The sequence below is a fragment of the Mercurialis annua genome, linkage group LG2 (assembly GCF_937616625.2).
Source record: "Mercurialis annua linkage group LG2, ddMerAnnu1.2, whole genome shotgun sequence".
NCBI lineage: Eukaryota > Viridiplantae > Streptophyta > Magnoliopsida > Malpighiales > Euphorbiaceae > Mercurialis > Mercurialis annua.
The window spans coordinates 56,859,497-56,865,496 of record NC_065571.1 but is presented as its reverse complement, the minus strand read 5'-3'; positions in this window follow the sequence as shown (position 1 = coordinate 56,865,496).

Below are 6,000 nucleotides of genomic sequence, written 5' to 3'. Positions count from 1 at the left end.
TATTTAACCCATATACAAATAGAAAGAAAATATTTACTCAGTCCTTTCTAAAGTTTCATCTTTTGTTTTACTTCATCTCTAATCTATCCTTTAAGGACTAAATTACTGTTAAATTTGATTATAGACGGACCAAGTAAATAAAAAGTAAAAAATACAATGACTAACTAAATCGTCATAGGTTTTGTTAGTTTTTTTTTTTTTTATAACTATTTTACAGTGATTGTCTTTTTTTTTAGAAGTTTTGTTGTTCTTTCTATATGAAAGATTTGTTGTTTTTTATGAAGAGTTTGTGAGTCTTCTATTAGACAGAAAATGATTGGATCTTATTGTGTTAGAGCGGTTATGTAATTTTGATTTTGTTTTGTAAGGCGATCTGCGAATCATGGTTTATATCTTGTTCCATGTCAGGTCATTAGAAACGGTTATACCCTTTCTGAATTCTTATTCCTGTAACTGCTCTTTATTATTAATGAAAGATAATTCGATTGTTAAAAAAAAAAAATTGAAGGAAGAAAGTAGATTAGGGACCAAATAAACAAAAAGTGAAAAATACAAGAATCTGAGGATGATTAAGCCTATTATTAACTTGTATTTTAATTATTTCTAATAGTTTCTTCTATGTTTATGTCAATTATAATAACTTTGCTCAAAGATGAAAAGAACACTCAGCAAGAAAACAAAAGATGATAAAAGCTTTTTCACTCAGTAAGATCAGACTACTGACTAATCTTTTCATGTAAAATCTAATAAAAACAACACAAGAAAAGAAATTGGGCAGATGAAAGTGATAAAAAAAAAGTTGGCATGCAATAAAATAGTAGTAATGTGGGATTTAAAACAGTAGTTTTTTGTTTAAATGGCTTAATTTGGTAAACAAAAGACATAATAAAAGTGGGTTGTTGGAAATGAGATGAGGATTAAGACAAAAGTTTATTGCAGTTTGCAGAAGAGAGAGCTGAAAAAGAGGCCAATAATGCTATGTAGGATAGCAGACAGAGAGTTGCTTTTTTAGTACTTTGGGAATAATAAAATTCTGTCTCTCTACGAGGATTGGCATGAAGATATTATAAAGAGAGTGATCTACTCTCTTTGTTTTCATGTAAAACATATTATACCCATTTTATACATGATATTTAGACGTTCACTCCAACGATCAAATAAATATAAATACAAAAAAAAAGAGTAACCAACGAGCTGTAACTTAAATGGTATAAATGCTGAACACAAAGTATTAAGGTCGTGGATTCAATTCCTCTCACAAGCGCTCCTCCCTCCCCAATTATCAAAAAAAAAAACAAAGAGTATAAGGATATAGAGAAAAATATATATTAGGAGTTAGAGTTTTATCTGGAGACGTGTATTTTTAAAGAATTTGTAATGTGTAATCTCTCTCTCCAATTCCAATGTTTATATGGTGAGTTGTACTTTTCTGGTATTCTTTTTTAAAAAAATGTGCTAGGAACGTCGAATGCTGGAAAGATATACTAGAAGATCCTTGTGGTTCTTTTTGTTGCTTATTGTTTGTTTGTTCGAGTTGTTACTTGGTCGATCACATTATTTTTGTCGTCAAATGGGGTTAGTTATGTGCCTTTGATTCGGGTTTTTTTTTGTATTTTTGTGTCTCGGTTGGTACTAAAAGTCTAAGTCACTCGTAAAGGAAAAAAATATAAATTTTTCTTCTGATGATCAAGTAAGTTGAAATGAAGAAAAAAAATAAAAAATATAGAAATATCCTCTTAAAAAAACGGTAGAAATACAAAAAAATTACCTTAAGAAGTGTATTTATAAAGAATTTGTAACGTGCGATTTCTCTTACAAATTGTTGAGAAGATACAACAAGCATACGGTAATCATAAAGTAATATAAACTCAGAAATTTGAATTATCAGTCCCACAAAGATAATATTCCCTCCATTCCAATAGAGTTGTCCACTATGAGAAATATTTTTGTCCCAAAACTCTTGTCCACTTTAAAAAAGTAACTAACTTTTACATTCAATTTTTCTATATTACCTCTATTTAAAATTCACTAATGAATAAAGTGAAAGCAAATTGCATGTGAACCCTATATTAAATAGGGGTATTATAAGAAAAGTAAGTAAAATTATATAAAAACTATACACAATAATTGCTTTTTTTAAACTGTGTGATAAAGGTAAAGTGGACAACTCTATAAGGACGGGGGAGTACGATTCAAGCACCAAATTAATTTATTTAACAATCGTTTAACATAAAAACAGAATACTTACGCTTAATTAATTTAAGATTTAAACAAATGCATTAAAGATTCAAGAGTTAATATTACGTTGTATGGTTTCTACAATCATGAATTATGAATATTCAAACAATTTAATTGAGATTCAATTTATTTGAAAATATCAATTCCGCTCTTTCATGTCTAAGATTGAAAAACTATAAATTTGTAAACACCTAACTCACTCTCGTGTTATTAAGCATGCAATTAATCAATTAAACTATAATTATGAAGCAAACTCTTATGAACTCTTAAATTTTTAATTATCGGTTTATAACTCTTTCATGTCAAAAATCCAACACAAATCAATAATTTAGGTGATTAAGCTAAATTAAGCATTAAGAATAATAATTAAAATACAATAAATTACTGAAGGACCAAAATCCAATCTATTAAAAACACAGTACTCAAATATTACCATTGAAAGGGGAATTTAGCTACTCATAGTAATTTCAACAACAATCATACAAAAAGATGAAATGGTTAAATAATAAACTCGTAATCTCTCGATGTCCATACCGTCGTTCTTCGTCTTGAATTCTATCTTCAAAATATGCTTGTTGTCCGTCCTGAAATACTTACACACAAAATAAGGTACAAAACACCTAAAATGCATGATAAAAATGCGATAATGAAAATAAAATAAATCTGAAACTCGGAGTAATTTTATTCCTATCATCAATCCCAATGTTTTATTTTTTTAAAGTGTACTTTTTTGTTATTCTTTTTAGAAGAATGTGGCAGGTGCGCGGAGTGCGGGAAAATATTTTATTGTGTTAGACGTTTCACTATGTTATAAAAGCTCCTTATAGTCCCTTATGTTTCTTGTTGTTTGTCAACCTGAGCTACATCTTGTCAGTCGGATTATTTTTATCGTCGGATGATGTTATTTGTGTTCCTTAGAACCGGTTTCTTTGTATCATTATGTCTCGGTCGGTATCAAGAGTCAGTCACTAATTGCCATATGACTATTTTAGGTCTTTTCGAATTTGGATTTGTCTTTTGGGCTGACTGTGTTGGTCTTTTAATGATTTACAGATGTTTTTCATGTATCGTGTTATCACTAGCTCCCCGTTATATCAGATATTTATGTCAGGACACGTTTATCCGAGTTTTAAGTTTGAATTGTTCTTAAGTATTTTTTTTATCTCTACTTTTATTTGTCTGCATGATGTGACATGAATGTTATTTGAGTTTTTGAGTTAAGGTTTTTATCTTTCTTTTGTTTCGTTTAGATTTTGCTCTATGTTTTCAATTTTCGAAGAATTTTGGCAATTTACAAGTCTTTTTTCTAGGTTTTGTAATTTTTATGTTTTGAGTTTATTGTATTCTTTTTTTTTTTTTGTAACGTTTTGAAATTCGATAATTAAACTGCAAATAACAAAAAGTATGGCAACCCCATAGCTAATAATCCTAAAAAAACATTAGGGAGTTCATTGTAATTAACATAAATATATCATAGTAACGGTATTTACCAAAGTTATTGGGAAACAAATGAAGAATAAAAATGATGAGAATTGGAGAAAAGAAAAAGGAAAAAAGAAAAGAAAAGCACACAGTCTAGTCTGGCTTCTTTCTACCTTTATTACTTTACTTGAATTTCTGATGCCTTTGTCTGTCTATTCAAAGACGCTGACGTGGATAAAGAGAACGCAGCTCTTTTAGTCTTTGAGTTAAATTTTGAAATGTGGGACCCCCTTTTTAGAGAAATTCTTTTGTGGACCCTTTATTATTATCATATTACTATTATTGTCTTTTATTTCATTAAATTTTGTTACAGAAATATGAAAAAATACGGGTTAATATTATAAAATTTACCATCTTTTCACGTTTTTTATAACTTCTCATAAAAGAACATCAACATTTATTTTTTTCCCAAATTCATATACAGTTATGACGTGTCACTCATTCATTGGTTAAAAATGACTTACACCTCAGCAAATTGCAACAAGTGTCACGTCAGCACTGTTTAAGGATTTAGAAAAAAAAATAAAAGTTTGTATTTTTATGAGAATTTTTAAAGAACGTGATTAAATTGAAAAAAAATGTAAAGTTGGTAAATTTTTATAACATTACTCCGAAAAAAATAAACTGTTATAATTCATCACTATTTCATAAAATTATGTTTAATCCGAAAATATTACTATATACATATTTAATAAATTGCTGATGTTAATAAACTAATGAATTTTTGAGATTTAATTTAATTTTATATAATATAATTAATATATTTATTATTCAATAATTAATAAATTATTGTAAATTATTTTTATAACTGTAGAAACTATAATAAAAAAATTATAAACAAATAAATTTAAATAAATTAACTACCACTTATACAAATATTTTAATAAGAGTACCTGTAATTTATGATTTTTATTTAAACAAAAGATATCATTGTTTGTAGTACAATTTTAGTAGTTCATTGGTAATAAACATTTACATAAATTAAATTTATTCTAAATAAATTTAGTTTTATATTTACATTTATCAATTTATAAATTAATAACTATATATTTAATAATTTCTCAACCAGATATAAACTAATTTAAAGAAATTTGATTGTACTTATTAAATTCTGGAGTATTATTTTCTAAGATTTTTAAATATAGCAATTGTGAAAAAAAAAATTAAATTTACAATTTTAACAGAGTTTTATCCACCATAACGTACTATATTTTTATGTTTTTTTTTGATGAATTACTATATTTTTATGTTAGCACTATAATATCTTTATGTATAACACCTACTGTGAAAGTATAAAAATAACTATTTAAAAACAGCCATAAATTGGAAAGATAATTTTAATTAATTGCAAATATAGCTCATAAGAAAAAATGAATTTAATAAATTATAGTCATTGGTTGTTGTACTTATACAATTATATAAATCAATAAAATAATTGGTAGTAAATTGAAATCTTCTTTTGCAGCTTTTAATGATCTTGAGACAAAAATTTATATGTTGAGTGCATAATGCATTGCATGCCATTCAATTATTTATACATTTATACATGGATAATACCAATATCTTTTTTATATGTTTGATACTCCCCAAAATATAAAAGGAGAATGATTATCAAAAGCAATTCTTTTTGCTTTACCCTAATTATAACCAAAACAAAAATCTAAATGACTTAATATTGTACACTTTATTGAAACATTGAGAGAGAGATCATATGTAAAAAGATGGTGCAGTCTAACTGTAAACTCATGACTAAGATCAAAAGTAAAAGTAAGTGATCAAACCAAAAAGTTAAAATAAACAAAAAAGAACGGAAAAAAAATCAAATAAAGGAAAAGAATAAGAAAAAGCTTATCACTATAATACATTAGGCATTAAACTGGTGAGATCATTAAATTTTCATTTAATTTTAACTTGGTCACTATACTTTGATTTGTTTTATTTTGGTGACGTAATTTCACTTTTATATAATGAGAAGTCGCTTTCTCACTTCCAACCAAATTTTTCATATATTCAGATAAAATATTAATAAATTGTCACATTTATATTATAGACACATCAAATCTACATCATAGTCACGAACACATTCTTCATTGATTGTCACGTAAGTAAAATTGAGTTTGAATTGAATAATTTCCCAATTGAAGAGAAATTGAAGTTTAATTAACTAGCAAAACAAATTAATTGAGTTTAGGTATTCATTTGAATTCGGTAATCGATTCCGGAGATTACCATTCCTTTTCCTTTCTATATATAGTTTGGTTAATGAATTCTAAAACGTTA